The sequence below is a fragment of the Notamacropus eugenii genome, chromosome 6, assembly GCF_028372415.1.
Source record: "Notamacropus eugenii isolate mMacEug1 chromosome 6, mMacEug1.pri_v2, whole genome shotgun sequence".
NCBI lineage: Eukaryota > Metazoa > Chordata > Mammalia > Diprotodontia > Macropodidae > Notamacropus > Notamacropus eugenii.
In genome coordinates, this window is record NC_092877.1 from 28,638,799 (window position 1) to 28,666,288 (window position 27,490).

At 37.8% G+C, this 27,490-nt stretch overlaps 1 protein-coding gene and 1 long non-coding RNA gene across 4 annotated transcripts in view; one reads left to right on the top strand and one right to left on the bottom strand.

The window, feature by feature from the left end:
• LOC140510620 (uncharacterized) overlaps positions 1–25,970 on the top strand; it is a 106,776-nt gene extending 80,806 nt beyond the window's left edge. For both annotated transcript variants that reach the window (XR_011969312.1, XR_011969311.1), the window contains exons 5-6: positions 24,140–24,384; positions 25,474–25,970. This is a non-coding gene — a long non-coding RNA (uncharacterized lncRNA). The remainder of the gene's footprint in view (positions 1–24,139; positions 24,385–25,473) is intronic.
• Positions 1–27,490, bottom strand: part of NELL1 (neural EGFL like 1) — a 905,733-nt gene that overhangs the window by 101,390 nt on the left and 776,853 nt on the right. The window lies entirely within an intron of this gene.

The following is a 27,490-nucleotide window of genomic DNA, read 5'->3' on the forward strand; positions in this document are numbered from 1 at the left end:
TAATTGTTGCTCTTAAATGAAATCTTTTCAGTTCTAAGACAATACACCATTTTCTACATATATTATGGCTCTTATGTACAATCAGTCTTCCTTCACACGTTGGTGGTAGAATGGTAAACAACTTTCATATAACAATTCTTATAGTAGGAACATTTGTATGAGCAGTAGCATCAAGGCCTGTATCTTGCCTAGACAGCTGTCATGATCTCCTAAGTGGTATTTCTGGTTCTAGCATCTCCCCATATGCAATCCTTTATGTACATAGCTGTTAAAATAATTTTCCAAAAGCAAGCACATATATGATCATGTTCTTTCCTGATTCAACAAGCTTCAGAAGCTACCTGTTTCCTACAGAACTTGATTTAAAAAACAACAACAAAACCCCATCCACCTGGAATTTGAGGATCTACAAAAGCTGTCTCTTGCCTGCCTTTGTAGGTTTATTTAGTATTACTCCCTTTGAGAACTAGCATAGGAAGAGCAGTGGGAAGAACACTGACATAGCTATTCTCCATTCCATTGTCCGTTTCCATAGAAATCATTCCATGGTTCTATAATTCACTCTGTCTTTATCTTTGGCTCTGATGATCCTTGTTTTCCTTAGAACCTCAGTTCAGGTGCCATGTCCTTCACAGAGCCTTCCCTCTTCCCCTACTTTTTGGTGCTCACTTACTTATCCATTCTTTTCATAAAGTACATATTATAAAGCACCATCCAATCTCATATCAAAGTAAAATGGCAGCTCCTTCAAATCTTGACTACTTGGTTTGGAGCTTTATATCTGCATTGTAGAATGTTTTCGCATAGTAGGTACTTTAAAAATGCTTATTAAAGTAAATTAATACTCTCCATTTTGAAACATAAGCCCAAAGACACTTCCTTCATCATCATCATAATAAACACAATATATATGTATGCATATACTTATATACATATATTCTATAAGCATGTCATATGTGAACCTTTCCATTAGAATGTAAAGTTCATGAATTCATGTATCCTTGCTCTTTTGTCTTTTTATCCTCAGTACTTAGCTTACTGTCTGGAACAAAGTAGGCACTTAATAAAGGTTTGTTGGTTGGTTAATAAAGTCCTTTGTGAGTCTCAAAGTGTTAGCAGGAGGAATGATGATGATGGGAGACATATAGTATATTAGATGGAAAGCTAACCCATCAGTCAGGAAAACCTGGGTACAGATAGCTCCCTTGACTCATCATGATTGAAGACTTGGGTTCAGTTCCTACCCTTAATACATACTAGCTGAATGATCCTGGGCACATCATTTAACCTTTCTGTGCTCTTAGTCTACATTAGAACGTAGGCTGTGCTAGGCTAAAACTTGATGAATAGTAACTAGTCTATGTTGTTAGAGAAAATTTCCTCATTTGGAATTCCGTATACCAGTGTAACCAAAGGTAAAGACCACTACCCTCTTCTAACATAATACAAAGGCAATGTTAACATGGTTTAAAAGGTTTCTAAAAAGCTACCTTTTGTTGAAATAGTCTCAGAGTACAGGTTGAAGAAGAAATGTTACTTAAAACATTAAAATACCCCAGAAAGCACAGACAAGCAAATTAAAACATGAAAACCACCAGATAAAACCTAGCAGTGAACGTACAGCTTTCCAACTCAGCCAGGATACAAATGGAATGGAAAGTTTTCAGAGACTCAATAATTTTATGCCCTGTTTGACCATGACCAAGAGAGACTCTCAACGTAAGGGCCATGAATGTGACTCCACAGCTCTTCCTCCTCAACATATAAATTGGAAACCATATCAAGAAGTCCACTAGCTGACCTGAGCTATCCTAAATGGGTGCACAAAGTGAAGACTAGAGATAAATTCACCAGAAAACTGCATCCTCCCCACACTTCAAAGGGCTTAGTTCCCAAATACTATTTGGTGACTGAGTACTTGTTATTTTTTCAGAAATGGCAACTACCATTGCATAATTAGTAATGATGTTTGTTGCCAGCCTCTAATTTATCCATTTTGTATTCCTTAAAAATTTTGAAAAATGTCTCATTTAGAAAGTTTCACATGTATTTTTATTAAATGCCCAAAGTGTATTAGTAAATAATACAGATGTCAGTTTCAAATTTTTCAGCAAGTCAGTACTTTGATTTAGAGAAATGAGGCTGAAATGAGGAGAAACTGCTGCAAATGCTTACTTTCCAAAGAAATAATACTTACATTCACCAATTTATCTATCTCAGACAATAAATATTGTTGGATTCTTACATGCACTTTACCAGTCAACAAGATAAGGAAAGAAGTCTATAGATGTTTAGGATGGCAAGACTAATCACGTATATGGCCATTAATAATGATGATGATGTTAGCAATATATCATAGATTCTCAAGAGCTTTCATAATTCAAAGTGAAAACTACATAGTTAAGGTGAAATCAACAAGCCAAAGCCTTGCAAACAAAAGAACAAATAATTTAATGTCAAACAAAATGATAGTTCAGAGGTTTGAGAAGCAAAGAACTTAAAGGAGAAAGAGAACCCCTAGAGGAGAAAGATTTAGAAAATTTCTGATCATTTGTTTTGTTAAAAAAAGTTCAACAACAAAATCATAAGTTGTGACAAAAGTGTAGCACAAAATTTGTGTATCATTATTATAATAGTGGTAGAATTGTTACATCAAGGTAGGTAACTAAACTCTGGGATTTTGCAAATCAAGAAAGCAGCAAGCAGCATTGGATGAGATCAGATAATGCACAGTAGAACCCTAAATCTTAGGAAGTCTCTGTTACAAGCTCATTCGATGATGGAAGCCTTTGCCCATGTTTCCTAATGGAAGATATCACATATCTATTATCATGAATGAAAATACCAATGACTGCTCAAAACATAGACCAATAACATATTCATTTAATTCATTCAAATCCCCCAGAGCTTATATTCCTCAAAAAGTGAGTAAATATTTAAGAAAAACACACTGGCTAAAGAACAAAAAAAGTCTTACAAAAAGAGCCCAGAGGTATAGAGGACAACTGATTATCATTTTAGTTATTGCACAAGCCACACAAAATTATCTTAGTATAGTAATACCAATTACTATAAAAGCTTCTGCTCTCTTGGGTTAGCCAAGTAATGTAAATATAAAAACTAGATCCAAACACAGCGAGAAGAGTACAGTATTTGATGTCCATGTGGAATATTATTCTCTATTTAAAACATGCCATCAAGATAATAATGTCAGTAGCTAGAGGATAGAGACAGTCACCTTCCAGCTCCTTCCTGGCTTTAGAAATCACTATCAGCAGTTGGGAATGGAACTGAATGTGCCTATCTGTCATGGAGGGAGTTGAACCAAAGCAGCATATTAATTACCTGATGTACATGGATGACAAGAAGTTATGTGACTTAAGGGAAAAACACATTAAGCATCTACTTCATCATCTGGAAACTTTTTCCAGTGATAGGAGATTATCATTTGGTTTCTGTAAGTTTTAAAATTTGTAACGTGCAAGAATGAAAAATAAAAAATAAAGGATTTGTGCTCAAATATAAAGGTCCCAGTGAAGTGATGGACGAAAGTAACATCTCCAAACACATCCTAGTCTTCTCCAAGTAAGAAATATGAAGGATAAGGCTTTAAAGGAGAACAATGGGCTTGTGGATGATAAGAGACTAGTTGGAATCCTGAAGTCAAAACTTAGAAAGAAGAATACATTGAAAGCAATTAACATATTACCAATACCAGATTTTGGACTGGTAAAATGGTCCTGTCTAGAAGGTGTCCAAGCAAAAGCCTGTAAAACCTTAACAAAATAATGGGCATTATAGAAAGTGGACATTTTCTTATCCAAAAGAGGGGTGGGGCAATGTCCCTAGGGAATGTGATAAGCATATTAAAATGGACAGAAGTGTCTCTGGAATGAATAGGCTTCATTTCATAAAGTGATAGTAAGGACTGACAGCATAAATATTCCATCATATTTTTGAATGCCTTTGAATGTGCTTCGTCATAGGTGACACCTGGTAAATAGCTGCCTCCAAGAGGGGAATCTAAAGGCATCCCATGAGCAACACCCACATGAAGTCAACCAAAAACATGTTGACTGATGCCAAACAAATAGATGAATCATGTGAATTTGCTTAGAGAAGCATGAAGTTAGTGACAGCAATTTAGTATCAGGTCATTCCCAGGACAAATTACAGAGCAGTTATGCTTAGGGGGCCTGGATTGATTAATCAATGCAGGTTATTCAAGAGAATGGTTGAAAATGTGCAAAATATCATGGCCATTGGCAAAAAAGCTGATGTCTGCATGGATAACTTCAAAGATACGATCAGCTGGCCAGAATTACACTCCAGAAGTTTGCAATGCTTTATAAACTGACAAAAGTCAGTTACCACACTACAAAAGCAGAGCTCAAAATATACTTGAAAATGCAACATGTAAGCTGTACGATACCTGGAACAAAATGCGGGAAAGACTTGATCGCAACTGCCCTTTAAAACATTATCAATCAACAAAAATGTAAGAATGTCATTCATATCAAATGCTCATTACAGCTACATTGAAAAATTCAAAATATAGCCATAGAGGAAATTTTAAAGAAGACAATGCTATCTCTGTTATCCTGTCTGCTTGCTACTGGAGTTATTCCAAAGATTCTCTTTGTGCAACTACAGTTGATGTGCTTGTACCTTAACACTTATTCAGTCACTTTTCAAAGTACTCATTCTATCTCATACATGCAGTTGTTCAAAGAACATTATAAAACAACAGTATATTAACTTTTCCCAGGATGCTTTCTATCTGAACTCTACCAAAATGATAAAACTGAGTTAATAAACAAATATGAGATGATAACAATCACCAATACAGATTATTTAAAGAAATGGTAGAAACTGTAATGTAACAGTACTAGTTGTAAAACTTAGTTCCTACCCATTTCCCAGCAAGATACTATCTGGTGTCTAGAATTAAACTGTTATCCAAAATTGCCTGCAGTGATTCCCTCAAAAAATTAACATTTTCCCCAGATTAACAACAGAATACCAGATGGTTCCATACCAAATACTCATAACTTAATAGTCTATAAAGATGAGCCACTTAAAATATAGAGATATAGAAGAAGACATTAAAACCATTTGGGAGCAGAATGAGATATAAATCATTGCTGTCATCCTCTCTAATACTGAAACTGTCCCATGCAAGCTTTTGATTAACATACAGAAGAGGAGCTTACGTTATAATAATTTTATTGATTTAGAAGAGGAGTTATTTTTTCTATCTGTGTAGCAGTAAAGAGAATATTAACGTAAGAGCTAGCTACTTGTGCTGAGACTATTTATCCCTAGATTCCACCAAAAAGATGAGAATACCAAGATGCATAGCAGCAGTGACACAGAACAACAGAAAACAGACCCTCAACATAGAAGGGCCTCAACACGTGCTGGAGAATTCAACAAATAAACTATTGGATTTGGTGAATCATCATAGATGGAACTGTGGCCCACGCTCTCCCACATATCACATGAATTCATAAACAAAGCACTTTTTCATCATACTAAATCCTCCTAACATCCCAACAACAGGGAAAGTATCTTGAGGGCCGGGGGATCCACATTATGTGGGATTGGAGGAGATAGCCAGAATACCCAGCATCCCCTCTATCACTGGTGGTATGAGAATGCTTTCAGTAAACCTGTAAAGAGCTTGCATCACAATATTTTTACCTAAACATTTTATCACCGGCAGTATAGTTCACTGAATGTTGAACATCAACAACCTAAACCTATATAAGGATGACAGCTTTTCCAGGGATTATTTTTATCTCACCTCTATGAAATATAAGAATGATAAGAACAGTGATGATAATTGGCATTTCTAAAGCATCCTAAGATTGACAACGGATGTCATATGCATTATTGCATGTGTCAAATAGCAACCCTTTGAGTCAGGTTCCTATTGTACAGATAGGAAAACCGAGGTTCAGAGAAATAAAGTGTAATGTGCAAAGTCACATGACAACTCACAATCTGAGGCAAGGAGTCCGATTCCAAATTCAGTCCTCTATCCATGTTGCCTATCTCTGAGATGAAAACAGAGATCCAGCCACCCAAATGCAAGCCTCTTGACATGGATATTTTCAAACCTTAAGGATAGTGGACAGTATTTTATGATAGTCACTAATTTCTATGAATTTCATGTCTAAATTGGCTAAATAGAAATGTTCAGGCCCAAGCATAAGCATTCCCTCTTTTTTCATTAACAGTGACATCTGGCATTCCCATGAATTCATGGCCTTCTGGTAAGTGTTGTCATAATGCTCATAAAGAGAAAGATTCTTTCCCCTGGCCCAGAATTTTTGCAGATGATCAAATATGAATATACGCTGTGTTTTCTGCTATTTGAGCATGACAATGGAACACTTGCAAGGCCTAGCTTAAGACAGAGAATTTTATTTTAACACTGTTGTCTATCTTCCTTGTCTGGACAGCTCAGAACAAAAGTGGATGTTCTCCATCACATTTGACAAATCCTAAGTCTTGATGCCTCAGAATATAACTTGTGAAGTATATATCTATTCTTTAATTCCAGGAGAATCAATACATTCTTCACATAGCTTTTACTTTTCTTTGTACTTAGTAAAGCACTGGATAGTCAAATGGACAAGTTACAGCCTAGGGAATGTTGATAGTTTGGTGTTTCATAGAACACTGATGTTGCCCTTGTGTGTAAGACAATCTTTGCCTAAGGCTGTGTTGAACAGAGATCCTGTTTCCTGAGGCTGAACAAAACTTTTCATGCTAGAGTTAAACTCAAATAGAGTTGTAGGCTACCAGTGACCGAGGCTGCAATTCCAGGTTCAAAGAAAAGTTTGGAAATGGACCCACAACCCCCTCATTTGTTCCTCGTTGTACACTCTGAGGCAGCTCTTTCCCTCTTTTGATCCCCATCCTGGTCCTTATGATGGGCAGTGTGGCACTAGCCCACCCAGGTCCTCATGATGGGCAGCATGGCACTAGCCTTCCCTGGTCTCTATAATGGGCAGTGTACCAGTAAACCAGTACTTACCTCTAACTCATAGATTAGGAAAAAAGACCACATAGATTTACAGCTGGGAAGGGTCTTAAGAAGTCATCTAGACCAATCTATCATTTTATAGATTAGTAGTGACCCAAGACATTAAGTTACTTGTCCTAGAATGCAGAAAATGTTAGTGCAAAGCCGGGGTTCCAGGCCAGGTCCTTCACCTTCAGATCCATGAAATCGACTATTCATCCCACTATAAAACATTGCCTTTGATGTTCATGGAATATTGATTTAGAGCAGCGAAGGGTCTCTGAAGGCACCTGATGATCTTGAAGTCTAGCAGTCAGACTGCTTGTCTAAGTTTCATGTTATAAATACAATTTACTTTATTTCCTAAAGAAGATTTTTTTTAAAATTTTCCCCATTCCAGATGATCTCTGGTGAAGGCCCATTGCCAACAAGTTTTTGCTTATTTCCTAACCTGACCTCCTCTTTTCCCCTCTCAGTCTTTCTTTCCATCAGGGTCCTTAATTCACTTGCATTTTAATGAGAACTCTTGATGATTATAAGTAGCATATATGGACTATTTTTCGCAGCAAATTTTGCCCTGTTTTTTTCTTACGTGTAAAATATTAGTATCAAAATACGAACTCAAATTCCTGTGAGGTATTAGTGAGATTTTCTTTTTCTTTCTTAAAGCCTAAGAAATAAAATGCCTTCCAGTCATTCTCATTCTTTCCCTTATTCTCCATGTGAAGAAGTATCAAAATAACACTTGCCTAAAAACTTGTCTCATATAACCTTAAAATAATTATTTTTATCTTCCATCTCCTCATATCCTTTTGCTTTAGTTATATTCACCATTTTCCTTTAGAAATCCATCATCTCTGTAATTTAATAGGTATGCAAACTCCTGCCACCTATTTATTCAAATCCCAAACCATTCACACTTTTCTGGGAAGTCTCTAGGATCTGCTTTGCTCCAGTGGCTAAACCAATCTGTAGTGATCAGATTATCCACTCTTACCTAGGCCATCTTTGGATGACCAATAGAAAATCTGATTGGTGGTTTTAGTTTTGTCCGAGTCTTTGTAACTCTATTTGGAATTTTCTTGACAAAGATAGCAGAGTGGTTTGCCATTTCCTTCTCCAACTCATTTTACAGATGAGGAAACTGAGGCAAATAGGCTAAAGTGACTTTCCCAGGGTCACACAGCTAGGCTGAGGCCAAAGTTGAACTCAAGAAGAGGAGGCTTCCTGCTTCCAGGCAGGATGCTCTATCAACTGTGCCATCTAGTTGCTCCTTGTAATCCATATACTAAGCCCATCTTTTAAGTTTCCTGACTTTATGGGACCTACTGGAGCTTGTGGTGGATTGGCATTGTTTTTAATAAACCAGAGTCAACTCAAGCCAAACTAAAACATTGCAGCTGGAATTTCATAGCCTTAGTATATAGAGCAGAAAGTGACCTTAGAGCTTATCTCAACCAACTCCTTCATTTCATAGGTTTTCATAATACTGAATCCCAGAGAGGTAGAATTTGCTGCCCAAGGTCACAAAGGCATTTAAATGACAAAGGCAGGGTTTGAACCCACATCCTCTGATTCTGGAGATGATGATGCTTCTCCTTGTACAATATGACCTCTCACTTTCAGTGGAGATTATTTCTCAAGGAGGTTGAAATCTACTATTATAGTCATTTCTCAAGTGATAATTTCACTACTTTTAGGCTCACATGCTTATCTCTATCATATCTATAATTCTATGTGTTAGAGTAATTGTGTAACATTCATGCCTGCTGGTTGTCTTTTTCAGTAGATCTAACTACATTTTAAAAATGTTTTAACATTTAAGCATGAATAGCTCTTCTGGAAAGAGTCAGCCTTGGCATAATCATGTTTTTTTTCTTTTATTAAACTCTTATTTTTTTGGAGGTTTTGTAGTAAGTTCTTTGAGAATCCTGCAGATCAATCCCCAGGTGATTATAATGAAATTATAATGAAAAAAGGAAAGTCAGAGATAAGTGCAATGCTTTTTTTCTTTTTTTAGCTGTTCTAACACAATAGTAAAGATACGGATTTAATGGCCAATATTTTGAAATTGTGCTCTATAAAGTAACTCATCAATAATCATCATAATCACTGGGGTTTCTTTGTTCTCTAAAGTGAATTTTATGAGTCTCCTACTTTATGGTGTAAGGGAAGCTATACTTGGTACCAAAAAAACCTAGTTCAAGTCCTAGTAGATACTTATAAAGTGTCAGAAAAACTCTGAAAATTTCATTTTATTCATCTATAAAATCGAGATAGAAATACGTATAACACCATTACAGAGTTGCTTTGAAAAAGCTGTATGTACTGTAAAGGGCTATCTACATTTGAGCCGTTAACATAGACCTTTCATTTTTATAATGGATCAGTGATCTCATCTATGTGGCTACTTCATCTGATGGCAGTGTTCATAACTCATTCATACATTCTTATACTGTTTACATCCTATCTGTATCTTCTCCTAATTTGTCCACAACCAATGGTTCAACCCAACCAATGTGTTGGGAAACTTTCTTTAGATTTCTTGACATTTTATGGGTTAATAATCAATTATCCATCACACCTCAGTCTCCCTAATTACATCACTTTTCTGATTGTATATCTTCTGGTAAAAAAAAAAATTATTGAAGGACCCCAAATTTCTGGTCTTCCGAGACTGTGGTGTTCTTTGAATTACAATAATATAGAATCAGCATTGTAATACATGAGGTAGTAGTGATGACATCTTGGACAAATATGGTAGCCACATGAAAGAAAAGATATGAAAGATGCTGTAAATGTTCAATAGACTTGATTTGGTAATGGAGTAAATGTGGGAGTTGGAGGAGAGGTTAAAGACTACTCTGAAATCTGAAATTAGAGTGCTTTGGAGAACTGGGAAGGTGAAGTTCTCATCAACATAGATAGGGCAATTGGGAGAAGAAGTCTTGAGGTGAACATGATGAATTCGGTTTTGAACATGTTGAGTTTGAGGTGCCCTTGGAATAATAAGTTAGACATACCTAGAAGTCAAGTGAAGCTGTAGGACTGGAGTTTAGAAGAGACATTAGAGCTGGAGACATTACATACATGCACAGTAGGTTTATAGATTAATTTGTGTGGAGGGTGGGGACAGGGGAATAAGTGAGGGATTGAGATGGAGCAAAAGAGAGGGAGATCCATTCATCTGCACTGAAATAATGCTTGAAAGTATAGGAGCTGAACAGATGAGATCAATAAGAAGGGAGGGGAAGGCCTGCAAGAGAGTCTTGTGGGGAAAAAAATCCTTATTAAAGGATTAGACAAGAATGGTGAAAGAGATGGAGAAATAATGCTCAGATACTGTATTAAAACAAGAAGAAAGCACTTTGGTGGAAACTAAGAGAAAACATACAATGGGAAAGGGGATATTGACAGTATTAAATGCTGAAGAAAGGTCAAAGAAAAATGAAAACAGAAAAGGCCAGTGGATTTAGCAATTGAAAGATCTTTGGTAGCTTTGAGTGGATAGATTCAATTCAACAGAATTGTGGGGATCAAAGCCAGATGAGTAAAGAATGAACTGATGGGGAGCAAGTGGAGGGAGTCAGTGCCAAAGTTCCATTTCTAGTAGATTGGATGTCAAAGAATTGAGACACATAGAATAATAGCTTGAAAGTATGTAAGTAAAAAAGGGATTTTTTTTTTTAAATAAGGAAAGTTTTACTCTATTCTGGAAATAAGATGGGCTAGCATAGACTGAGAATAAGCTGCTGGAGGAGCTGTGAGTAAGATTGGGGACACAAGTAGAACGGTTAGCCGAAAGTTCAACATCATCTTCTATACTAGAACAGAGGAGGAGAAGATGGCTACAAATGGACTGGGGGACTCCATACCTAGCCTAGGTCTTCTTTTAAAGACTGAGGCTAAGTCATCTGTGAATAGTGAAGTGGTCATGGACCAGTTGAGAGCTTGAGCATCACAGTGATATCCCATGAAATGGGATGCAGGTTCTCTCTGTTCTCTACATTCAACTGAAAATGGGAAGACAAAATCCTATTGAGGCCAGAGGACCATGTGCTCCTACTAGTTACAAGACCATCAATAGTTCATTTTCTGTCCACCTAGAGGCCTCCAAACCTCTTCTGCATAGTTCTCCTTTGACCTGCTACATTTAATTTTTTTTCTTGTGCCTATCCTACAGTCTCTAACTAATAGAATAAAAGGCAAAAAATGTCAACATAGCTAGGCTCCCTGGAGTAAATGGGTAGTTGATTTTGTCCACATGGATTGTAAAATTCTGTGTCCTTATCAATGCTTATTCTCATTATAAATTACAGTTCATTTAAAGGGACTATTTTTTTTTTATTTAAGGTAATTAAAATGAGAAATCTTAACTATATATGAGCACATCAAAATAACGTGATTGGCTGGAATACCTGGGGAAAGAGAGCATGTGACCTCTTGGCTAATTTCATTTGGCTAACTGATGGTCAATCCCAGAATCTTATTTAATAACACAAATACTAATTTTCAGTTTTCATAAAATTTAAAAGCACTTGTATACATCATCTTACTTGAGCCTTATCCATGCCAATGGCTTAGAGTATTCTTTGCAGTCCTATGTATTTGATTTTATTAATTTAACATTATTTTAAGAAGTGTTTCACCAGAATAGTTTAAGAATAGTTTCACCAGACTTTTAAAATGGTTGATGACCCAAAAAGGTTAAGAATTCTTGATCTAAATACAAGAAGTCCCCCTGAAAGTTACATTGGATCCCTATGGAATGATTTACAAAAAGGCATGGATAAGAGTTACGTTAATTGAGAAGTCATGGATGGCTTATGATCTCCGTCCTCAATGGGATTCCCCACATGAATGGATTTCATCAAAGTATGAAAGCTCTTTTGAAACCAGCTATCCAAGAAACCAGCAATGGGGGAAGCAGGGTTGTCTTTCGGCAAGGTCATACCCAAGCTAATAAAGAAAGTACAACAGGCGATAGTCATGAGCCCACTTGCCAGTTTTGACCTGTACTGTAACTAGCACTGGTATTACCTGTACATCCAAGGCCTTTCTGAATGCAGAAGGCAAAAGTTTATCATTTTTCTGAAATGCTTCTTTGGCATTATTGCAACCAGACAGCGACATTTGACCACCGCTTATAGAAGTGTGTAGCTGCCCATTCAATGCAATAGGTGTGGAAGCCTATGTGTAAACGTTGTCTGCATTTACCTGAAGACATGCTGTATTTGTTTGATTGGACTGTGAATCACCTATCCTTACCATTTGCTGTGCAAATATAAATTTGAATGGGAAAGGTTAAAAGTGGAGTGAACAATATCTAGGCACCCTGGTCCAGCAGCCCCACACATGGCTAACGAACCACTGACAGAAAGAACAAGCTGTTGGGCTTTAAAGGGAAAGGCACTAGTGAAATACCAAAGATACCTCCCTCATTAAGCTTAATTAGGTGGGAAATGGGTAAAGAGAGAAAAAGAGGAAATCGTGTTGAGCAGAAATGGAATGCTGATGGAGACAGTTGAGTGAAGCCACTGATGAGAAGTCACGTCACCTAGATTCATTAAAAAACAAAAGAAAATGACAATTAAAAATAAAAGTCTTCCAAACTGTATCAAGTGATGTACTTTTGTTACCTAGTTCTGGAGGAAAGGAAAGGGCTGGCTTCCTTGGGCTATATAATGTAGCTTTCTCTGAAAGGTGACTGATAATACAGAGGCCAGATCTTTGGAAAGAACAGGGCCCTGACATGGCTTCTGGTTCCAGCTCTAGTCATGTGGTCTCAGGCAAGTTCCCCACCTCCACCCCCTAGCCTCTCTGTGTCTCTGATTTCAGATATTTAACACGAGAAAGGAGAGAATACTTCTGCCACCCCTAGCCACAGAGTTGGTTTTCACATGACATGTTGAATACTTCCCAGACTGACTGTTTTGTAATGGTGAGACACTATCGAAATATCAACCATGGCTCTATGGGAAAGTTAGGGATATTCAGATTGCAAACACAAACATAACTATTCTCATTGGGCATGACTGTAATTAGGGTGAGAACCTCTACAAAAGCCACACAGTTCTCTAGCGTTTGAATAATCCACACCCCTCAACAAATAACTTAGATTTAGAGCTAGAAGCAGCCTCAGAGAACATCTAACCCACTCCTTTTACAAATGAGTAAACTGAGACCCAGAGAGCTTATGTGACTGTGAATCACAGATAGAAAGCTAAAAAGAGAAATACAAGGAGGGAAAAGGGAATAAGCATTTATTGAATACCTACTATTTGTAGATACTGTGCTTAGCACTTTGCAAATATTCTCTCAAATAATCCTCACAAAAACTCTATGAGGTAGAAGTTATGATGATCTCCATTTTATAGTTAAGGAAACTGAGGCAAGTAGTCCTTAAGAGACTTGTCCAGGGTAAGAGAGCTGAGGCTGAATTTGAACTCAGGATTTTCCGACTCCAGACTTAGTCCTCTAGTCACTGTATCACTCAGAGGGAGCTCTGAGATTGTCTGGTGTAACTCCTTCATTTTAAAGATGAGGAAAAGGAACCCCAGACCAGAGAATGACTTTGTAGACTACAGATTTAGAGCTGAAATGGACCTTAGAGGCCAGTTATTCCATCCCTTCTTTTTTTACAGATACAAAACTGAAACTCAAAGGGAAAAGTGACTTTGCATATGACATGTTTAGAGCAAGAAGAGACCTGAGAGGCAATTGTGTTTAATCCCTCCCATATACAAATTGGCTCCTTCATTGGTATGTAAACTCCTTGAAGGCAGGGATGTTTGTTGTACTTATCTTTCTTTTCCTTTAAATCACCACAGTGTATTCTGGAGTCATTCCCATCATAAACACTAAATGCGTATGGATTGATTTGCAGATGAAAAGACTGAGGCACAGAAAGGAGCATGACTTTGTGGATCATGTAGAGCTGAATGTTATGTTAGAAACACCTAATGAACCCACTCATCCACCCACTTCATTTTACAATCTAGGAATCAGATGCCCAGAGTGACTTGCTTGTGGTCATACAGGGAATTTCAAAGCCAGGTCCTCTGACTCAGACCAGACTTTTCCATGATACACCACTGTCTCCTAAGTACAAACCAGAAGATGAAATTCCTTTTACTGAATGTGAGTTGTGAAGGGTTAGAAAACACTTGGAGTTCTCCTAGGACCATTTTGAAAAGGAGTGTTGAAACATTTCTTAAAGCTGACCTATCCTGAAATGGTGAACATTTGAGGCAAACAGAAGCATTCTGGGCCATTATTTATTCATTGGGAGCAGATTCGGAGTGCAGAGGCAAGCAGAGACTGCCAAGCTTGTAGAAAAGGAAGATGAAAACTGTGTCGCTTAAGGACTCTTGGTTTTTTCAGACTATAGAAATGAAATTTCCAAAGGATATTTAAGGAGAGTGGCAGCAACTGGAAGAAAAAGAGGACTGAGCAAATAAATGGCTTTCTCATTAGTCTTGTGCCTTGTTATAACCCTGTGAACCAAGGAAATTTGATTTTATCAAAGCATTGTTTAACACACACATTATATAGTACCTATAGAGGGGAAAACATGTTAAATTTAGCAATTTTAAGGAATCTGATTCTGAAAGTCAGGCAGTTAGTTGGTCAACAAGCATTTATTAAGTACTTACTATGAACCATGCATATGAGGAGGACAAAGTCTTTTGAGTGTTCGGGCCTTTCACTCAAATACTTATGGGCTGTCTCTTGGGTCTTTCTGTCACTCATACAAAGCTCTTTTTCTTGAGGGACAACAGATAAGCCTCGCAGAGAGCAGAGTTCAAAAATAAATGTGGAGCTCATTTATTGTGCTAAATCAAACGTACACACCAACTCATGTCTGCTAGGAAGTTTGGTTTCTGCTCTTGCTTGATCTTGGATTGATTCCTACTTGCCCCTTGGGTATATTGCCTTTTTGAAATACCTCCTGCTTCTGGTCCCCGTTGGCTTTGTATTTTCTGATAACTAGCCTTTTTGCTCCTATTTTCTAGCCATTTATGAAATTAGGTAACCAGAATGTGCCACAAACTTCACTTTGGAGATGTGTAGATCTCCAGGACACATGGAGGCCCTGGCCCCAAGCACATGGTGGATGGAAAGCACACAGTGGAAACAAAAGACAAAGAACACCTAGTTTTTTAGCATGGAGTTGGGAGGATGAAATGCGGGCTCCATCCATGCAGGGTGTGTGAAAGTCAAGTACAAAATTAATTGCTCCAAGTTCAAAACCAAGAACTAGAGAATGGAGCAAACATTTGCCTTTACTTTGCAACAAATCCTATTCTATCACAAATATCAGATCAGTAGAAGACTATTAATCCCCAACCGCTGTTGTAGAATTTCAAGTCTTTCAGAGGATGGACTGTTTCCTCTCAGTCTTTGTAGACCTAATGCCTACCACATTGCCTGGCATGGAGCAAACGATGTTTAATAAATGCTTTGTTGTGGAATCGACTGATCCACTTATTAACATAACAGAATTCAAGTACTCCAAAAGACATGAGAAAATTAATGAGTGACAAAGCAACATTCAACTCTTCATATGCATGTAAAATAAAAAAAAAATCACTTAATATTTGTTGTCATTGAATTTTTCCAGCATTAATATTTTAGCTCAGGCATTTATATCACCTCCTTCATCTAGTTTTCTTTTCCAGCTGCTCTTACATTTATTATGCCTGTGAATTATTCTTGATTCTCCCAATGGGATGGAGCTTTTCTCCCAGTATTTTCTCTACCTCTTTCTCTTCCTTTTGTAACAGTGGCCGTCATATCTTGGAAAAGTCTGTTCTCGAATGCTTTCTTCATTTCTTATTAGGAGAATAGTGAAAAACGACTTTTGGGGATAATCAAAGTTCCTGTTTATTTAGCAGTACATATCCGGAGGTGAAGAGAATATGACACTGTTGGGTTTCATCACTACTGTACAGTCAGAGCAACGCTGAAGGGACCCAAATAGAAACTATTCATGTGTGGCATTCAATTTAATTTATCTTTCAGGAGCTCCCGCTAGGGAAATACTAAAAACATTTAGTTTCCCATATGAATAGGTAAGGCCAATATAGGCAGGCTTTCGATTAGGCAAAGAATCAGTCAATAATTCAGTAATAACAGCCAATATACCTATATGTCAGATAAAGTTGTTCCTCTATTTGGTGTCCCAGAAATCTTCATACAGTTTTAAGCTGTTAATATGTGCATAACATTAATATATAAGCTATTGATATGTACTGATATGCATACCTATGCACATAGGGACCACATCCCAAAAATCTTTATACAGTTTTAAGCTATGGATAGCTTTAAAATACTGAGAGAAAAGCCTTATTCCATTGGCAGAATAAAATTATTAATAGCTTAGAACTGCACAAAAAATTTTGGGACATGCTTTTCTATGCACATATATATGTATAAATATATCAGAAGGAATGCTTTAATAGGTTTCAAAGGACATAGGTTTGAATCCTGGTTTTCTGCCATTTTTCTATAGGTTTGATCCTTGTGTCATAGCTTCTCTGAGCTTCAGATACCTCAGAGTATATCTGTATGTATCAGACAAGATGACTCCTAAGGTGCCATTCAACTATAAAGTCTAGTCTCTGTAAGTGTGCATTTTGGGTGGGGGCAGGTGGGGTTGGACTGGTTTTGTGAGTTTCATTTATGCAGGGAATTCCTGGTGAGAATAGAACAGGCCCTCCATTGACACAGATTGTCATGTGCTTTCCATGTTCCCAGTTACAAAGAATTGACTGTGGGGATTAAAAGGTTAAATGACTTACATGAGATTACTTAGCCTGTGTGTGTCCAAGGCAAGACTTGAACCTTGGGTTGACTCCTAATTTCCAAAGCAGCAGAGGAGGCAGTGTTGTGGAGTGATGGCTATCTGAGGTTTGGAGATATCACTCCAAATCCTGCTTCTGATACGTCCTGTTGGCATGATCCTAGTCCTGTCACTTAAATATGTTGAGGACTATCATCCATGTGGTTCAAAACCTCAATCTTTCTTCCCTCTTCTATCTGTCTCATCCTCCCAACATCAATCAGCTGAAAACATTGTTGATTCTATTTCTTCAATGGATTTCTGACATCCATCCTCTTCTGTCTAGTCACACACTCTGCATACTAACTGCCCACATGACCTTTTTCCTCAACTATTGTAACTTCTTTGATTTTTAGTGTTCTTGGTCTCTGTCCTCTGAACCTAGCTATCTCCAATCCATCATCCACACAGCTGCCCAAATAATCTTCAAAAATATAGGTTCAACCACGTTGAACCACTGCCTAAGAACTACCTTTAGAATAAAATGCAGTCCACTCAGTAAGCCTGAAATTAAAGAGCTTCTACAATTTGGATTCAAAGTATTATTTAACTTTTCTCTCCTTCATTCTACTGTCAAAAAAGTGTCCTGTTTTTCTGAAACTTTTTCCTTCTTCCTGGAATGTACCCCTTTCTCTTCTGGGTCTCTCATCATCTTTTAAGGTCTGTGTGATGGCAAGCAAAGTAGCATCTTTTGCTGTTTTTGTTTTAGTATAATCAAGTGTCTCCCATTGAATCTTGCCTTTATCAACCAAGAGTCTTCATTAGGAGTAAAGTACAGAAACAGGAGCTTCTTTAACTAGAAATAGTATATGTATTTGTATTGTTAATGTGATTAAAGTTCTTCCCCACCCATTAATGGGTGTGGGAAGATTTGTAGGAAGGCCCATACTTTTTGTTAATGAGGCACTGATTCTCAAGGGTTGTGATGCTCTCTGGCTCTAAAAACCTTATAAATGCTTTGAGGTGAGATTTTACTTGGGGGCTTACTTAGTGGAAGTATTTGGCCAGAGGAAACTCTGGGAAACCACTAAGGAGCCCCCCAGCTTTGAATACCCAGATGTTGGTGCTTCCCTTTCTGGTAACTATGGTCAGATAGCTGGATCTGTCTGTTGACCTATGCTGTATGTATTGCTTAGGTCAAATATTGGGAAGCATGTCTGTTGATTTTGATTTCTCTCTATTATCTCTGAAGTTCAGGGTGCTGACTTTTTCCCCTGATCTAAGTGAGTGACACATGTGCTTGATTAGAGGAATTGTTGACCCATTAAAAGTTACCTTTCCTTTTATAAATGCAGATCTAAGGCCCTGTGATAGCAGTCCCCCCGACCATGTATGTCTGGGTGCTTACTGTTACAGTTTTCCAGTCAGTCATTCAGTCAGTAAGCATTCATTAAGCTCCTATAATATGCTAAGTCTAGCTCAGTTTAGGTGATGCCCAAATTATGTTTCCAGAGCACGAGTTGGGGGCATTGAATTCATCTCTCCTGATTTCAAGGCCACTCACTGCCTTTCCGTTGCTCTTTTTCTTATATAACACTTTTAGAAATGTAATCACTGAAAAAAAGCTTGTTTTTTTTACCCCACTAACTGTGGCAAAGCCTTCATTAACCAGAATAGTGGTGTTTTGATGAAATGATTTTCTAGTTAATTGAAGGGTACCCTAAAACACATTATTTCAAGTTGTTGTTGAAAATCTTTCTGAAAGATTTTCTGTGTTCTCTTTTTTTTCCTCTTAATAAGTTCATTCTCCCAAACACAACTAAATCTTGCTTTGCTGATTAGGAACCATGTAGTGGCTCAAGGCTGTAATTATAAGTCCCTTTCTTATTGTTCAGTTGACACCTGTAGGTGTCAAAGGCGTAGGATTGGGCTGAATGTGTATTGAGACCAGAATATCTTCTGGATGTTGGCTGAGAGGAGCGGAGTTAATTACTAAATCCCAGATGTGATCTCTGTTTTCTTATCATTTGCCTCTTTTTCCTGAAAACTGGAATGATGAAATGAACCACACACCATTGAGGATCCATGTTATAATGTTTCAAGTTACTTGGTATTTTCCTTGTATTCTTAGCTGTCTTTTAGCCCATCTCTGGGACTCTGTTTTTCAAAACCAAACATGTTATAAACATTATGGGACAGGCTGGTGGAAAAAAAATTCAACTAAGAATGAGGAAACTCAAATGAGTTCTTGTTTCAGTGCTGGTGTCTCTGTCTCTGTCTGTCTGTCTGTCTGTCTGTCTCTCTCTCTCTTTCTCTCTCTCTCTCTCTCTTCTTCTTCTTCTTCTTCTTCTATGTAAAATGTGAAATATATGTAAAATGACTGTCTCTTTCAGCCCAAACAGTCTTCTCTTCAAAGTCACGGCATCCAAGGACACCTGCTGCATAAAATGTCCAAATGTCAGAAGCAACACAGATAGTTTACAGATAGTATTAGGGTTGAGGAAGTAGGTACTGGAAGACTTGCATAGCTTAAAAAAGCATGATGTCTCAAGGTTCTTCCCTCTTGGGATTGTTTGGCTTTAGGCTGATGGGCTGTGTTCAGTATCCAAATCGCACCCAGAAAGAACTTGTTCAATCTGTTTTACAGAAAAGTGACTATCTCACAGGCAATCTTTTCTGCTGGTAAATATGCAAGTGGCTTTTTCATCAATTCAGCAGGGAAGAGGAAAAAGGCTTCACTGTCTATTTTACGCCTTAAAATGATATTCAAATTATCTGAATTTGAAATTCAAGGCTGATGCAGCTTGGACAGTGTAGTTTTGGTGTGGTACCTGCATGAAATAGCAAACTGTTGACCTTCTATAGCATTGTAGTCAGAGTATTAACAAGAGAGAATACAATCTCAGGTTCCTTGAGACTTCTCTGTCCTACCTTTCCTACTAGCCTAGCTTAAGCATTTTTTTTATATTACAAAGCCAGAAATCATCTTGCTATCATCTGTATAATTGACTTGTGTTTTAAGGAACTTTCATGCCTTTCTCCAGTAGTAAAACTCCCCAGAGCCTTTGGAGGCAAAAGAATTCATTAGTAGACTTTTCCCAACGCTATGGGAAATGCCATAGTGAAAGAAGAAGACAGATGCAGCGCAGATGTGGGGAGTTTCTCTTCATGCCTTGGTGTGACGGTTCCTAACAAAGATAGGAACTGTTCCTGTTCTGTTGGCAGTGGAAGTAGCTGGAGTGGAGCCAAAGGAATGTTGAAACTCAACCAGCCTAGTCAAAGGGTGGGAGAAGAAGGGCTCAAGGTTCCTAAAATAATTGGCATAAAAAATGAGAAGTATAGCACTCACTTGATATGGACTGTGTGAGTAAACCAAATGCACTTCTTCCATGGACCAGTGGGAGCCTTGGAGGTTTGTATCAGGAATGAGAACTTTCTATTCAATTCCCCCTGGAGAGGGATCCACCAAGAGTAAGGTTCCGCACTGGTGGGATAGGGAGGGCACTGTGGGATGATTGCCTTTTCTGAGATACATTTGTCTGTGCCTATTTATCATCAGGCAGCTAGGTGGCACAGTGCATAGAGTACCAGACCTGAATTCAAATATGACCTCAGAATCTTACTAGGTCTGTGACCTTGGGAAAGTCACCTAACCCTGTTTGCCTCAGTTTTCTCTTTTGTAAAATGAGTTGGAGAAGGCCATGGCAAACGACTCCAGTATCTTTTATCAAGAAAACTCCAAAAGGCATCATGATGAGTCAAATATGACTGAAAACAACCAAACACCTTTGTGTGAAACTACTGTCTGAAGCACTGATCCTCTATGCGGACCTATCGATTGGCAGCTGTGAAAGGAAATAAATAAATGACTAGTGTGTGGAGGCATGTACTGAGAGATGTTTATTACATACACACACACAGACACAGCACAAGAGGTAGAATCAGTGAATGTGAGACAACTGGTGCCTTGAAAATCTTCAATGAAAGGAACAGGAACCTTTGCAAATACACACAGAGCTCCCTTGTGGCTAAATTTGTAGTGTGGAAAATCCAGCATTTAGTCCCTTCCCTGAAAATGATTTATAAAGGAAGAGATACTTGAACGTTCTTTTCTTCCTTCTTCCCCTCCCCCCCCCAAAATCAGCAGGCTCCAGTGGATAGTACAAAAGGAACTTTGAAATATTTTTTCCATTTTCACTTTTACCTTTAGGAATTTAAAATACACATGAAAATATTTCAGTGAACAAAGCAATCACATTTTAAAAAAAATTCAGTAGTTCCTTTTTTAATTAACACGTCAAACAACGGACTTTGTTGAAGCCTGAGTAGGAAACTCGTATTATGAAAATAGCCCCTGCAAAATGTCATTTTAATAAATGACATTATAGAACTGTCACTTTTTAAAAGACCTTTGTAAACTGTTTTTACCCCCTTGGTAACCCATGGCCAGCAAAATATGTAACTTTTTTTACACTGCAAATTTTATATGGCAAAGAAAAAAATTTCTGGGTGAGTCCTTGAATGTCAACTGAATCTCATGTCTGAATAACAGAGCCCAGAAATAGAGATTTATAATGGAAATAATAGCTGTGAGACCTGTAGCTATTGTCACACAGAATTACAACATTAGTGCTTAGCAGGATTTCCAGAGCAAAGGTTCTTCAGTGGAAGATAGTTGATCCACAGATTGTTAGATTTAAAAGCACACATGATGCTTCTGTCTTTCATGCCTTTCAGGGCTCCCAGGGTCAGCTGAGTGAATCAATGGCTAGTTTACCTTTGGGCTGTATTTTAATCACTTATAAATTGAGCATAATTCTCTTTTTCTCCCTTTCTTTCTTTTTTTCCTGGGCCCTTTTCCTATATAGATTACCCAGACTCTTTTAAACGGTGACAGATCATTTGTGAAGGGGAGTCATATGGCCCTTCCAGTAATGTGAAAGGCTTATAACTCATAAGCCCTATAAAACTGAATGCTTTATTGAAGATTTTTCTTTTGAGCAAGGTATGCTAACCATTGTTTTTCAGTTGTGAGGCATTCTTTCAGAAACATATTTACACTAAAGGAGGGCTGGCTTACTAGAATTAGCACGCATGGACTGGAGCTGGAGAGAGTTCCTTTCTCCAGCAGAGGACCCAAAACAAAAACCAAATATAAACACATATGTCCTTTTGTGAATGTACAGTACAAACCTAATTGCTTGGAATGCTATGCAGTGGTTAATTGAATTATCTAGTTCTTTTGGGATCAAAGATCCAACTGGAGAGTGTCCAGAAAGGGACACTCAGAAGCTGGAAGGCCCTCAGGTCCATAGGAGGATCATCAAGGTATAACTAGGATTATTTAGACTGAAGAAGGAGGGATAACTGTCATCAATTACTTGAAAAGCTGTCACATGACCCCAGAGGCCAAAAGGATTAGTAGCATGTAAAAGTGCAAAGAGGTAAGTTTAGGTTTGAAAAAAATGGAAGAGCAGCCTTAGCAAGTAGCGGGCTCCTCCTAATTGCAGATATTCAATCAAAAGCTGAATGACCAGCTACCAAGTGTATAATTGTGAGGATTCTTTTTTTTCATCAAGAACAATTTAATCTATGTTAGCGACAGGCTCCCTGCAAATCTTAAATTTCAAGCTGGAAATGACCTCAGTGGTGATCTGGTACAACATATCTTCAACTTGTAAATGAGGAAACGGAGGCCCAGTGGACATAAATGATTGGTCCAGTTTTACATAAGTGGTAAGTAGCAGAACCAACGTTCCAACCAAGATGAGAATCTAGCAGGATTTCTGTTGGACCAGCACAGCCTCTGGGGAATTCCCAAGAACCTCTCTGATATCAGCCCATGTTATTGAAAAACAGTGTTTTTAAAATGCCCATTATATTCTACCTACCAAAAGCCGTACAGATAAAAGTAAGGGTGTCTTCCTTTGATGACTGAAAATCATCAGAATTTTATCAACACTGAGGCTATTCTGTGAAGAATAAATACGTAGGAAGCAACCCCTTTGGTTCATCTTTGAGTAACACCAGACTTGTGATCCTCAGGAAAAGCCTTCAAGTTAAGAAGTTCAAGCATTATTTTCCCATTTTATAGAAGAGGTTCGGGGAAATTGGGTGACTTGTCTAAGGTCAGGCAGTGACAAGCTGGGATGCTAATCGAAGCAGAAGACCATAGGGTCATAGAGCTAGAGTTGGAAGAGATATAGGTTGTAATCCAGCCCCCTCATTTTAAAAGTAAGGAATCTCCAGCCCAGGGAAATGATTCGTCCCATGTCTTGCAGGTAGGATAGCCAAGGTAGGATTTGAACCCAAATCTTCTAACTATAGAGAAACCTCAGAATGTATCATAAAAATTGCTCCCTCCTTAATAAATCAGACTACATCTACTATTACCACTAGATAGACAGATAGGCAGACAATTAATTGTTTAACTATGTGTCAGGTACTGTATTAAGTGCTGGTGAGTTAAGTAAAGCTATGTAAGAAAGTCTCTTTCTTCAAGAATCTTATCCTCCAATTGGGGAAGAAAACACATGAAGGGAACATGGAAAAAGGTTGGTGAATGGTTGGAAGATGGCCCAGTTCCTTCCCAGAGAAGGTGATAGCTCTCCTAGTAGAAGGGGGAATAAGGGGTGGAGTTTATGATTATGGAAGGCACAGGTAGAAATTCAGAGGGAAGTGGAGGAAGCATGGTATGGAGATGGCTGGGAAGTGATACTACCATACTCTTTATTGTTTACAAAGCACTTTAATTTATTTTTTTCATTTAACCATCTCAACAATATTGTGTAACAAGTAAATCTACTGTGATTTCTGTTGTATGGATGAGGTCTGGGTTTGCCATTTTCCATTTTCTGGTAAAAGATGTAGACCCTCCCCCCAAAAAACAAAAAACCCCAACTTTACTGGTCAAAGGTTAGTTATAATCTCATTAATCAACTTTTTACTGTATCACTTCAATTATATTTGAGTGCTATAAGCGGTTTGGACTATTAAAGAATTTTTACAGAAATGATTTAATTAAGTATTCTAGAAAGACTTTATGGAAATGCTTATTTTAGTAAGTTCAGAATAAAATAAATAAAAAACAGACTTTTGAATTTTGAGTGAAAAGATGCGATTTCAAAGTTTGCTTCTGTTTCTAACTCCACTATCTGCATGATCTTGGACAAAAATCACTTAGATTGTCTAGGTTTCAGTTTTCTCATCTACAAATATAGGAATTTGATAACCTCTATGGCCCCCCCTTCTGGATGGAAATCTACGAGAGTTCTCATTGACATGCAGATTCTGCTATAACACTTGAGTGTATTTTCCCACAGGGTACAGCGCAAATAGGATTGGTTTCTTTAGGTCTGTGTTTGCCCAGAAGACAGCAAGGAAATCACACCCTTGCCTAGAATGGCAATAGAAGCAAATCCCCCCACTCACTAATTCCATAAAGCTGTGATTGACATAAGGAAGAAGAGGAAGGACCAGGCCTTTTCAACTTCAAAATGCATTGGAAAATGCTATTAATCAAAGGAAGAAGACTCTTTAAATAAGAGGTCAGACATCCAAATGCCTGGTAAGCCCAATTACATTGGCATGCACTACATAAAACCACATCAAAATCACTCATTATCTAAATGCTTTAATGAACTAGAAGAAGCATAATTATTCCAGACAGTTTAACTCCTTGATAGCAAATGACACCTTAGTAATGGCCTTGTAGGGTATAAGAAAATTGAACCTGCTCAACTATGCCACATGATGGTGAATTGTATGTATGCTTGGTGAGATTATCACAAAGTAATCTACAGTTTATTTGAAAAGTAATTATTATTGAAAAGAAATATTCTCATTTTTTGATGGAATTATTACTATCATCATTATCACTATTATGCATTTATGTAATTTTTATAGGTCTGCCACATGTGCTAAAACAGAGTTTTTTAAAATTTGTTCCATGGCAACATTTTCTACATAATATGTAAAGTTATTGAATTTGAAAACTTCAATTATGATGACAGTTCCCAATATATTGCATTTTAAATTATGTACCTATTAAAAATGAAAGGCAGTCCAGTTCTGTGGATTGTCCCGATGACCCAGAGTCTTGCCACTGATACATACTCTAAGGGCTGCATGTGAACAAGGCCAATTCACGTACCTCTCAAAGACTCCAAACAGATCTTTGTGTCTGTAAGTTAGAGATGAATTGCCTATCAGTGTTGGGGATGGGCAAGTTCCTCAATGGAAGTTCCTCAGTCCAATGAAATCACAGGTCTAGAGTTCCCCACCAAAGCATCGGGAACAAGTCTTATATGCAACAATATTTTACATAAACATAATTTTAAATTCCTCCATTTTGCTACAAAATTTCATTTGCTCCTTTCCCCCAATAGTATTTCGTATCCCTAGACTATATTTATGGGTTCTATTAACATATTTCAAACTAAAATTATTCTGTAGCCAAATTCAATTGAATAATACTGTGCAAAGATATTCATGTGTATAATAGAATGATTTGATGTAATGGGAAGGATTTTTGTTAAAGAAGAGGTATAGTTAAGCAAAGTCAATGCTACATGCTTAGTCAAGCATGAACCATCTTTTAAATGTCCATCTATCAATTTTCAAGCAAAAGCACTGTCTACATCCATTCTACTTTCAGAAATTGTAAAAATAAGCAAAGAAAAAGAGAAACATCTATCTGAGTTTGGACTGGACACTGGAGGTCATCTAGTCCTGTCCGACCAAGAACAGGAATCCCCTCTACCTACAGTATACTGGCAAAATCACTGGCGCCTTCTTTGTGCTATCAGCGTTCCAGGGATGGCTTCTTTTGATGAGGATGGTAACAACATGCTGGGTCTGTGTATTACCATCAGCTTTACAATGTGCTTTCATATCTGTTATCCCATTTTGTTGTCACAATGATGCTGAAAGGCATATAGGGTTAGTTCCACTTTAAAGTATAAAAACAACCCAAAACTTGTGAGTTTAAATGATTTGCATTAGGTCTAAGAGTTAGTTATACAGTAGAAACTAAAACTGACTTGTGATCCAATCCCATGGAATCTCAACTAAAGGGAACATTAACATAAGTGACAATGCTCATTTCTATGTTGAGGAAACAAATCACTCAGGGTCATAAATTTATAGTTAGAGAAGGCCTTGAAGGTCTTTGAGTCCAACCCTATAATTTTACAGATGAAGAAACTGAGACCAAAAGGTATTTAGTGACTTGTCAGGGATCAAAGATCCAGTGAATGCTTAAGATTCAAAATCCGGTCTTTCTTAATCCCAATTCAGGCCTCTCTCCAATACACTGTTTTAATTCTCATTTGCCAATTGCCTCACTTTATTTAGGTCAAGGGAAACTTCATTGTCCTCTAAAGAGGCAGCCTGGATTCATGGAAGTATAATTAGAGTCCTGGGATCAATTAATATGTATGTGATCTTGAAAACGATGCTTACTCTCTCAGTGCCTAAATTTTCTCATATAAGAAAATGAGAGTCCTAACTCCTCAACTTCCTCCCTCACAAGGAATGAACCTTGCAAACCATATATCATTATATAAATATCAGAATTTAAAATTTTTATCACCTTAAACCCTTCACCATTGACCCTCTGGGTACATGTGTGTCTGCAGGGCTAGTTTTAAGGCTGTGTTCACAGAATCCTTCATTAGATCTGGAAGGGAAATTACACATCGCTCTAGACATCATCCCTGTTGTTTCAACTAGATTTGAATTGATATGCTTCGTTTGTGTTGCCTAACTTTCTCCCTAGAGAGCCAGCCTTTATAACAAAATAAAAAAAGACAAGAAAAAAGAAAAAGAAAAAATGATAAAACTAATAAACTAATATAATCTATGCTGTCCCATACCCTTTGACCTCCTCTCCTGTAAAAGAGCAAAGGGAGGTGTCTTCTTAATAAAACTCTTGCTGGGGAACAAGATAATTCTGCATAATTTCAGCAGATTTGGTTTCATGTTTGGTTTTTTTTTTTTTTATGGTAATTATTTCTAGTTCCTCCTTCCCTTTTCTGGCCTTGCTCCTGAAATTCAGGACTCCCAAACTCTGATTCCACTTCGGTCTCATCCTATATCTCCTCTTAGTAGCTGGAGCTTGCTCACTCTCTACACCCAACAATCCCTGTAATATCCCTCTGCTAGCAGGGCCCCATTCTCCCATTAGCAAATTCTTCCTGGGTCTCCATTTTCTGGAGCATCCCAGGCTGGCCAGCCTCAATTTCTCTCCCAGTTCTTTCTCTGACTTCTAGACTTCAAACCTAGGTCCCCATCTTGGATTAATTTATCACCCTCCTCTTTTCCTCCTCAATTTTCAACTCCCTTTTAAAAATATCTTTCCTTATTAGGATGTAAACTATTGGTGCAGCTAGGTGGTGCAGTGGATAAAGCATCAGTGCAGGAGTCAGGAAGACCTGAGTTCAAATCTCACCTCACACACTTGACACTCACTAGCTGTGTGACTTTGGGCAAGTCACTTAACCCCAATTGCCTCATCCTGGGTCGTCTCCAGTCATCCTGATGAATATCGAGACACTGGATTCAGATGGGTCTGGAGGAGAAGTGAGACTGGTGACCAGCACAGCCCTCTCTCACTCAAAGCAAAGTCAAGTGCAAGTCATGTCATCATTTCTCTGATGGCATGGTCTTCTTCG